An 11532-nucleotide genomic window follows, 5' to 3' on the forward strand; every position below is an offset into this window, starting at 1 on the left:
CTTTGTCATTACTAAAACAATACTATCAACGAATAACTGTAAAATTTAAATTAGCTGTATAATATTATAGTTTATCATTTTTCTATAAATATGTGCAGATTTAAATGAAATGTCTTCAGAATGAAAACGTGCGCAGAATTCTAAACTAGTTTTCTTTACTATTGTTTGTATTGTGTTGTCACTATGTTAATTGACTTTTAAGTTCGTAAAATACATATTATTAACAAAATATACAATCAGAATAATAGAAAATAACATAAATTATTTCATAAACCAAACGACATATGATACGATTATGGTCGAATCAACCGAGGAAACAACCCTAAACGAGTCAATTTTAGAAGAACATGTTGAGAAAACTGAGTGTATGCAAATCCGTGGATGCGATTTTGTGAATAATTTTTGTGGATATTTTATTCCTATATTTAGAAAGAATACACATTTACAATCTCTGATGAGTCCATTACAAAATTTAATTCCAATAGACTAATTAAAAAGATTGTTAATTTGGAAAGTGAAAAAATTTCTTGGCTAAGCTACCACTTCCCCAACCATCTTCATTTACTAGGTTGTCTTACAACAGCTAGTTTGTGTTTTCTATGCTTGTCATACAACGGGTTGTTTATTTTCTTCTCTTTCTTTCTATTTAGAATCTGTCAAACTTATTTTATATTTTTAATCCAAATTCTTTTCTATTTTGGTGATTCATTTATTCTGAACAGCTTGATTATGAAGTGTGTGAATCCAAAACAATCAACAAACAAACTCTCTAGTTTACTAGTGTGTCAAATCCAAAACGTGAAAGAGATTAACTCTTCAATCCATCTATCAACCCTGATCAATCATCAAACCAGCAAACCATCAAACCACCGTCTTTCAAACTGTAACAGAGTAGATCCAACAAAAATAAAAGTGGAAATTCTTGGGAAGAAATCATCAACATACTAATTCCAAAATTACTGTATTCAGCTATGGGCTCTACATAAGCTAAAATTAATCAAATTTAAACGTGTGTGTGTTGGTCGTTGGCAGCTGGTTGCATAGATGCTGTGCTGGTCGTTAGTCGCTGGTTGCATAGATGCTTTTTAGTTTCTGACTAGATCTCTTAATGTAGCAGAAGCTTGTAAAGATATAAATAAATCCGTTCATTTTAAAAAAGATCCAGATATTAGAGTTTGGTATTTCTTTTTCAGTGCTTAACCAAAAGTTTTTAAAATTTTTTTCTTGTATAAATAATCAATAACTGCTTGTAAACTTAAGCTTCAACACCTGTATATAATAACCATTAAACCTCTAAAACAATTAAATAATAATAAATAATAGACTAAAAATAATAATTATATTTTGGAATATCAAATATATTTCTCTGCATCAACTAGGAAAACTTCTTTTATTAATTAGCTGCTTCAAACCCGTGTAGTTTTTTTTTTTTTTTTTTTTTTTTTTTTTTTTTTTTTTAAACCCGTGTAGTTTATTATTTGGTTTTCTTTAAGATCATTGTAACATTTATATTGTTCGGTTTCTTTTACTTTACAAATCAAACAATTGTATGTAGTACTTTTAAATATTGCTAATGAGTTTAAGAATACATAATTTTTTTGACGACACATACTTAATATTAAATTAATGGTGTAAACTTCTGTAATTTAACATTTTGTTATAAATATATTACTCGTAACTAAAATCATGTTGCTAGTTGTACACAAAACACATATTTATCAATAAGAATTGGATATTCTCATAGGATAGACGGTAAGTTGTTACCTATCGAAAACATTACCAAATATTTAGGATCTTAACCAAGTTGTTTCCATATGTATAGTGAATTGGTATATGATGTCACGTTGTGATAATGGAGGCTACGGGAGTTTCAATTAATTAATCAGCTTTTTTCTCCTCCTCTCTCTCCCTCTCTCTTTCCTTCTGGTCATGACTAGTTGAAAGAACAATGACCAAAAAGCCAAGTTCGAAAGCATAATTAGTTTGTGCACAAAAAAGCATAATTAGTTAAAGACAAATGCGATTATGATACGATTCTGAGCATTAAGTCACGATATATAGGATGGCATCATCAAAGACCTGGACCGTGGGCCTGGTCCGTAAAGGTTTGCTGCGGGCGGGATTGGGCCTCCATTTGATAAACCCGCAAAATTGCGGGCCTCGCGGACGGGTTCAAAGCGGGACGGGTTCAAAGCGGGATGGGCTCAAAACGGGACGGGCCGAAAGGGGGATGGGTTAACCGCGGGATTTTGAAAACCTGCAATCCTAAGTCTCCATTTCTGCTTTCACCAGAGAGAGAGAGAGAGAGAGAGAGAGAGGAGAGAAGAGAGAGAGAGAAGAGAGAGAGAGAGAGAGAGGAGAGAGAGGAAGAGAGAGAGAGAGAAGGGGATTAGACATTATGGAGCTCCGTTGATGGTGGTTTCAGGGTCGATGATGCTTCCGGTCGCCCAAGCGCCTCTGATCTGTACCGGTGGAGCTTTTTCAAACCATCATAAATGATAATAAAAACATTTTTTGTATAAGCTTAATGTATTGATCTTGTAAGAGTATGCTCGATCATGTGCAAGCTAAAACTCAATTTTTGTCTATGTTTGTTTTTGCACGTAGAAACAAGCAATGTAATATTCGATATCCCGCGGACGACCCGCGAAAGCCTGCATATTTTGCGGTACGGGATTGGGCAGCTAGTTTGAGGACCGCATCCCGCGCGGGACAAACCGCCGTTACGCCAAAAGCCGAACCCGCAGCGGTTCGGGACAGGATGGGACGGGAGAACCAATTGCCATCCCTAACGATATATAGTGTCACCCTCATCAACTTTTTATTTCATACCAACTTTTGGAAACTACATAAAGACAAGTGTCTACATATATCTTTAATTCTTTTATACATACACGCACATATATTGTGATACACATAATTAATTATGGTGAAGTTTGATGCGAAACTATGGAAAGCTGTGTTTGTGATGTCTATTATCAACATTGCGCTAAGCGTTGTAAATGTTATGTTCAAGAAGATGCTTGATCAAGGAATTAACCGTATGGTTGCGACCACTTACCGACTTGCTGCGGGAACTCTGTTCTTGATTGAGAAGCGTTGGTGGCCTAGTGGTTACCAGCGAATCTTCTCACACATGTCTACCCGAGGTCGCCAGTTCGATTCTCGGGGATAGCAGGGTGGTACTAGCCTCTCCAAATAAATCCTTCCTCATACGAGTAGGGGCAAGCGGTGTGTATACCAAACCGTAGGTCCAAGCCGGAGGGGTTTCCCCATACGAAAGTAGGGGCACGGACTATACATTAATCCGTAGGTCCAAGCCGGAGGGGAGGGATTTCCTGGATTTGGGGCCGCGCAAGCGGTGGGCTAGTCACTATAAAAAGTTAACCCTAAACAGTTTTTCAAAATATTCTTCAACGATAATTTTCTCTCTCTCCTCAAATCCTCTCTAGCGAAACCCTAGCACCGCCTTCCTCTCAGCTCCGACGGCGGTGGTTCCGTAGACCGTCGTCGGGAGCTTCTTGTTTTTCTTTTTCCTTTTGCTCCATCGGTTTTCTTTCCTCCTCTTTACGGTCCTTGTCGAAGCTCTGGTCTTTTCTACCGCTCAAGCCTCTTCTCTATTCGCGGTGGATCCGGGAGGCTTGGCCTGCGTGTTGGCAGATCTGGTGTGACGGCGACGTTCTCGAGCTAGGGCCAACAGATGGAGTCGGGTTCATGGGTGGTCAGTCCCTTTGTCTCTTCGTTGGAGATCCTTTTGCAGATCTGTCGGTACCAAGGGGGTGGAGGGGAAAGCGCTCGAACCGGCGCCGAACTTTTCTTTCGCCTGTTCAGATCATCGAGGTATCTCCTGCATTTTTTCTGGACCTAGGGTTCCGACTAGGAGATTGATGGCGCGTGGAGTCTTGATGAGGTTTCAATCCCGACGGTTCTTCATTTTTTTGCCCCTCTTCGGTGAGGTCTCTGTTTGGTCGGGATGGAATCTCTGTTTCTTGGTTTCGTCCGGATCCACTTGGCTCTGTGAGATCCTGTGGCTGGTTCTCAGTCGTGGGTGCGTGTGGGGAGCTTCTTCTCTTGGTGTTGTCGCCAGGTTTGGAGGTTTCTGTGGCAGCGCGTGTCGAGTCATGAGGCTGCATCCGCGTCTCCTTTGGTGTCTCTGTCTCACAGATTCTGGTTCTTGACTGTGACAATGCGTTCGTCAATCTCTTATCCCATAATAAGCGTCATTCTTGTGGCGATAGTTCTCTGTTTGCAGGCCGGTCCTCTGCGTATGGATAAGGATTAGTTGGGTACTCGGGCTCTAGCTAGTTTGAAGGTTGCTTCTTCCGGAGGAGGTGTGCCCGACATGTCCCATTGCTCTGCGTGTGTGTGGTGGGTTAAATGGGTGTATACGGTCCCGGGGTTGGAGGGTTAGAGACAGCAACCTCTGACTATCCGCTCCGAACGACGGCACCGCCTGTTTGTGACTCCTCTTCGTGCTGTCGGAGTGGCAATTTTGAACGGTTAGCTGTTTCGTGGATGCATTTCTTGGTGATGGTTTTGATGAGTGAGACCTTCGAAGCTGTAGGTTTTCCCGTTGCTTCAAGGTTTGAGCCGCCTTTCTCTCTGGGAGCTCGCGGCAACGGGGTCTCGCTCCTCTCGTTCTTTCTCCTTGGGCATTGTTGCTTCGCTAATTCCAGTTCGCACCTAGGACCTTAGTCTGTCGGCTTAGAATCTAATTGCTTGCTAGGTGCTCTGTTTAGATTTAAATTTCTGCATTTCTGTTTCTTGTTTTCTCTGTTGTTCTGTAAAAAATTGAAAACTTGGTAATATAATTTTAAACATTTACCAAAAAAAAAAAAAAACTCTGTTCTTGATACCATTTGCGATTTTCTTGAAAGGTATGTTTTTTTATATGTACTTATGATACTCGCACCTTTCGATACAGTGATCATTTAAAGCTTCATGACTCATGAGTCCAGTCACATGTCTTCTGTGTTGTAAAAATTTAGTTAATTCATCCAATCTTTTCATGGTTTGTTGATTAGCTAGTTAAGATCTTTGAAGTAGTCTATTTCGTAGTGTAAAGTTAATAAGTGTTATTTTTTCAAACATTTCTGAGAGAAATATATGTATTCGTATTCAATTGAAAAGAAAACTGTTATAACGGATGCAAGAAGATAACGCAAAATAGAAAATAATTAGAAGTCGTGACAAAAAAAAGAAAAGAAAATAATTAGAAAAAAACAAAATAAAAATTAATGTGATTTGACTGTCTAAGAATAAAAAGATTTTATTAATTGGAAGCTACAAGTATTTTAGAATTACATTAGATACATAAGATAAGGAAAGGAGTTTTCTGATTTTAAACTCTAAAAGTTATCTCCGACTAAACTAATGCTAAAGAATCACGCCATATTTAAGGCATATCAACCAAACTAATTTACTTGTTTTTGTAGACATAACAGACCAAAACTCACGGGTAGGATCTTGTGCTCACTTTTCTTTAGCGCTCTTCTGGGGTAAGTTTCTCTTGATATAGTTTAAGCAATAATGGATTTTAAGATTGTCTAGTTTTCTTATAACAATTACAAATTCGCAGGGCAAGTTTGGTGCAATACTTCTTTCTTGTTGGACTAAAAAATACTTCTCCCACTTTCGCCTTAGCGTTTAGCAACATGGTTCCTTCAGTCACTTTTGCTTTGGCTCTTGTTTTTAGGTAATTAAAAGCGATCAAACACACATTTCTACACAATTGTTTTGTATCAAATAATATACAATACAACTAAATGATGAATGATTAGACAAGAGACGTTGAACATCAAGAGCAACATAGGAAGAGCCAAAGTGTTGGGCACAGTGATTTGCATTTGTGGAGCTTTGGTGCTTACGCTCTATAAAGGACCCGCATTAACTCAACTAAACGCTCAAATGCAAACACAAACGTCAAACAGTTCAACCACTGCAGTAACGGCAAAATGGGCAATGGGTTCGGTCATGCTGATCATATCAATCTTAATATGGTCATTATGGTTCATCGTTCAAGGAAAAATATGCCAAAGTTATCCGTGCAAATACACGAGCACCACGATCCTCTCTTTTTTTGGTGTGATCCAATCCGCTTTGTTGAGTTTGATCTCGGAGAGAAACATTCCATGTGGGTCCTTCAAGGAGATTCCAAGTTTTATCTCTACTTTATTCGGTAAGCAAAACACATTTACTAGTTACTTGCCTACCAAATCTATTCTGTCTGATACATTATGTGTACTTAAACTTGCTGCTTTTACATACATGAAATTAAATGTTTTACAGATTTCAACAACTAATTGGTATGTTGAAAACTCATTAGTTACCTAGTAAATATTTGAAGGTCACATGTCTAATTTTGTTGTGAATAATCTATTAAATTACATAGGAAATGTAGGACTACGAACATGCCCCTAGAACATTCTAGTAAGGTTTGATCAAAAAAAAAATTTGTGATTTCATGAAATCGTTGTTAAAGTTAAAATATTTGCTGTATATGTCCCAACTATGATCGGTATTTGTATAGGGTATCGTGGGATCGGGATTGTGCTACGTTGGAGTGTCGTGGTGTCTCCAGCAAAGAGGTCCAGTTTTCACGTCGAGTTTCATCCCTTTGATTCAAGTCTTTGCTGCCTTTTCAGCTTCTCTTTTCTTCATGAGCAAATTTACTGCGGAAGGTAACCTACGATTTTCTTTCTACTTATTTATGTATATCTTCAATTATGTTATTGTATGTTATGTATCTAATACTTTAATTTGAGCGTACGTACAAACAAACAATTTTAAAACTGCAATGGTTCAAACGCATCATATATAAAAGTTAAAACAATGTTTGTTTAATGCATATCTATCTTATTAAAACAGAAACATTCTGTTGGAACCTAACATTTATTTTGTAAGTTTTTAAATTAAATACACCTTTATACTTTATAGTTAAACATACATTAAATCACTAATGTTCATTTCTTTATACTACTATCCATGTTTCCAAACAATATACTTATTTCTTTATACTACTATCAATGTTTCCAAACAATATACTTATTTCTTTATAGTACTATCAATGTTTCCAAACAATATATTTTTATACTACTATCAATGTTTCCAAATAATACAATAATTAATCTTAGTTATTTTATATCTATCATTTTCTCTTTAAAATTTTGTAGAAACGTCATAATTTCATAAATTGCAAAATAGTGAACTTTAAAATTTCGATTATAAGATTACAAATTATGAAACTATTACAATTTAAATCTAATTAGATTACATATCGGTCATCCATCAGTTGAATCGGTTAGTCTCGGGTTTTAGTGATTTTTTAATATGAATATTTAAAAACATAAATTGAATTGTCAGATCTCCGGAATAACCGGTATAATCACAATCGGGTTGAATTTAAAAATACTGATTTAAATGCAAAAATATTTTAAATACACACTCTTTAAAAATTACCAAAATATTTGTTAAATTATTATAGTGAAATTTTTCATCGTAAAATATCCCGCGCTTCAAAAGCGCGGGTCAAAATCTAGTTAAATATTAAATTGATTCATTGACTTGCATATATAGAATATGCCTATAGTAGAGAGTAAAGACCATTTCATCTGCATGAAGTATCTTTTGAATGTGGTGGATTTGGAGTTAAATCAAATTGATGCGTGAATCGTTTTGCAACAGGTGAAAACTTATTAACTTTGTTGAATATCAATGGAAACTTATCAAGACTCTTAATACGGAGACTGAGAAATGTTTTATATGATTTTCTCTCGCCTATTGGTAGATATTAAATCCTTTACATTATTCTGGTTACTAATAATTTCTGACAAATGGAATGGATACGTGGCATGACAAAAAGTGTGATGGGATCAACGGTCATCGTCGTGGGACTATATATACTCTTATGGGGAAAAGTAAGGATAAGCCTGCACCAATAACCAAACAAGAACCACTAAATCTCGATCTTGAAGGTTGTGGCACAGCTCCAAAGGAACTTAATGGTGCTGCCCATCCAGTTTCTGAAAAATAGTTGCTTCAAAATATATATTATTGTTTTGCATAGGGTCAATGAACGCTAAGACTAAGTTAAGTCTCGTAGAACAATCACATTAACGAAAATGTAACCTAAACTGTGACAAAGACATAAAATATGAAGTTCAGATTTCGAGTTCCTGTAAAGAAAAAGTTAGTTTCGTTCCTTTTGCCAATGAAAAAGTTAGTTCCAACTAATTAACATGATATATATTAGTTGAGAAATTAGAACAAATGCCCGTCTAGCTCAGTTGGTAGAGCGCAAGGCTCTTAACCTTGTGGTCGTGGGTTCGAGTCCCACGGTGGGCGTTTTTTAATTTCAATTAATATAGATTTTGCCTTTTTCTAGTATACTAGGGATGTAATTTGATCCAGATTGCTTGATAAAAAGAAGAAAGAGTTAAATAGGTAATTTAACAGTGTTTTACATATAATTACTAGTGGTATTCCGGTGCTACGCGCCGGGTTCATATATTTTTTCTTAAAATAAAATTACAATTTATATTATGGTTTTATTAAAAACATATGTCAAATTTCAGGGAAGTTCCACAAACATATAGAAAATATTTAGATAGAGAACACTCTCCACAAAAAAAAACTACAAAGTTCGCTTTAACAACCAAATGAAAACCAAAAAAAAAAGAAAAAAAAACAAATTAACCTTAGCTTGACAAAAAAAAGACGACAATAGAACACAAAAAAATCTTCACAAATAGATTCAATAGTCCCACTGTCAACACAAATCCGACTATGAATATTTGTTAATTGTGTAGTAGAATATCTGATATTTTTTTGAACGTTTTCTTGCATAAAATAGAATGTATGATATTTGTAAGAATTTTGTTTAAAAACAAATTTGTAAGAAAAATATATTTTTGATTTTGTGAGTTTACGGGTGGACGTTTGGAATACTGATTGAATATTCAGAGATCTTTATATTACAATGGTAAGAAATATTTTTGACTAACTACATTATAAATCTCTTAATGGTTCCGATGGAAAAAATATTATAGCCGCTCCTGAATAGAAACTGTCTGATGTTGTAACTATTTGTCAGAATTGTGGTAACTGAAAATGAGAGTTACGAAATCGTTTTAATTTGGATATATTATTTCTAATCCATTCTTAACCAATTGTGGTAACTGAAAATGAGAAAAGGTTAATAACCTTAACTTACTACTAGATCTTGACCCGCCCAACCGGGCGGGTATTTATTTTATGTTTTTAGTTTTTTTAATTTATAAATGATATATTTTTAATATTTAAACATAAATTTAGATTGAAAATTAACATTTGTAGTTATAATAAAAATTAAAAGTTTTAAAAAAATATTTTGATATAAATTTAAATTCCTAACTAAAATAATATAGAGATGGGTCATAATTTTTCCAATTCCAAAATCTTAGCATTCTTAATGACAAAATAAAATAATTTATAAATACATAAAATATATAAACATATTTGAAATTAAAATATTTAAAAAAAAAAAAAATTACGCCATTGTTGTTTATTTCTATAGTTTGACCCGTGGCCGTATAAATATTTGCTTTCACTTCAATTTTTTTTCTTTGTTCTAATGATAATATATATATATATATATATATATATATATGTGTAAATTAATATGTATTACATAATTGTTAGTATAACATTTTAAAAAAAATTTATATATTATTTTAAATAATTATATTATGTGATTTTAATCGTCTATTATATCACAGCGTATCATATAAAAATCTAATATTTATAACTAATTGGACTTATATTATAAAAGTGTTATACTAACAATTTATAAATAAAATATTTTATATTTTATCTATATGATATATAAATTGATTTTGATGTGTTGATTTTTATTTATTATTTTTATTAATAAATATTGAAAAATATTAAATGTTAACAAAAAATCTATTAGAAATTTTATTTTGGTTAAGGTTCATTCTATTAAAGAAATCTATTATTTAAATTAGGAAAGACATTAAATACTTAAATCTATCATTTAAATAAGGAAATACAAAATCTCTACTATCTTTGTTACCAAACAAAATTTAATTTTTTTAAAGATTCATATCCCTGTTTCCAAACAAAAGCTTAAAGTACTTCTACTTTAATAAGATAGATGTGACTACCTTTTTTTGGCCAAACTATGTGACTACTAAATGTGCATTTTTACGGTAAAAACAGATCATAAGCAAAAAAAAATTCTCACAACACATCAGTTTATTGCATGTGAAGAAATCTAATGTCTCTATTTGAAGAGAGAAATTTGTTTTTGTATAAAACCAGTCAATATATTAAATTTACTGCAAAAAAAAATTCAGATATTCAACTCCGAAATGTTATACATTATTCTATTGTGATCAGAGTGACATTAGAAACTGAACCTCCAGCTAAAAAGCAGCAAATGTTGCCACACAAAATGTGAAAAAGGAGAGGAGAAATATTTAATCACGTTTATAGAACCAAAACACATTTTACATGGATGGCAACACACATAATCTCATAAGTAAAGACTGGCACACTCAAGTCTGTTAAATATTCTTCAACTTCTAAAACAGATGGGGAGAAAAACAAAACCTTAAGCAAAATTAATATGCCAACCTTTCTCAGTCTCCCACCTGTATTTAGATATGCAAAATTGTCAATTCTGAAACAAATTCATTTTTCTAGGGAAACAAATTGCAAAAAGGTCTTTATGCAAAATATTTTCTATTTGTTTGTAAGAGGGAACTTAGTTAAAGTAACTTAATTTGTTAGAAGACCTTAAAAAAGGATTGATCTGCGCAAAGAGGATAGTGCCTACAGGAGACAACGACACCAAGTCCTAACAAACTGTTAGAGATTCTGGAAGTTGTATTGTCTCCGATAAGGAAAAGTGATTTGTCGAGTAATTGATTCTTTATTGCTTTTCAGTAGATGAACTGTATAGTAAGTGGAATCAAATCCTCACGTTTTTAATTCTAAACAATCACAACAACAAATGAGTTTTGTATAAGTGGAATCAAATCCTCACGTATTTAATTCCAAACAATCACAGCAAGAAATGAGTTTTGCCTCATACAAATTCCACTATACACTTCCCCACTTTTGTTTAAAAAAATCTAATCTCCATACAGGCAAACAAAATAAAACTATTTAATCCACCCACCCTAAATGTGGAGACTGGAGAGGCGAAAAAATAAATAAAAATTGGTCTGTCTTGTCCCTTTTTTATAAATGCAAATTTTGCAGAGAATAGGAGGGGAATGAAACAATCATCCATCCCTACCCCTCGTCTTCGTTTCCAGTGAGAATGAAAGAAAAAGGAGCGAACTTGGAACAATCTCCTACTTAGAATTTGTTCCGAAACTCCACCCAGTGGAGACGCAGTGTGCAATGAAGGAAAGCGCTCAGTGTCTCTATCACCAGCAGCAATCCCACCGTAGCGAATGTGAAAACAATGATCCCAACGATTAGGATCAACACATTGTTGTATCTGTTTATTTTTTAATGCCAAAA

The 11532-nt window shown here is 34.1% G+C and overlaps 1 non-coding gene and 1 pseudogene across 1 annotated transcript; both read left to right on the plus strand.

The window, feature by feature from the left end:
* Nucleotides 1-2896: 2896 nt before the first annotated feature.
* LOC130505324 (WAT1-related protein At3g30340-like) lies at nucleotides 2897-8167 on the plus strand (annotated as a pseudogene).
* A 103-nt stretch (nucleotides 8168-8270) lies between these two features.
* TRNAK-CUU (transfer RNA lysine (anticodon CUU)) lies at nucleotides 8271-8343 on the plus strand. Its single transcript has one exon. It is a non-coding gene; the product is annotated as a tRNA-Lys (tRNA).
* The last annotated feature ends 3189 nt before the right edge of the window (nucleotides 8344-11532 follow it).

This window comes from Raphanus sativus, unplaced genomic scaffold, assembly GCF_000801105.2.
Source record: "Raphanus sativus cultivar WK10039 unplaced genomic scaffold, ASM80110v3 Scaffold2173, whole genome shotgun sequence".
In the NCBI taxonomy this organism is placed as follows: domain Eukaryota; kingdom Viridiplantae; phylum Streptophyta; class Magnoliopsida; order Brassicales; family Brassicaceae; genus Raphanus; species Raphanus sativus.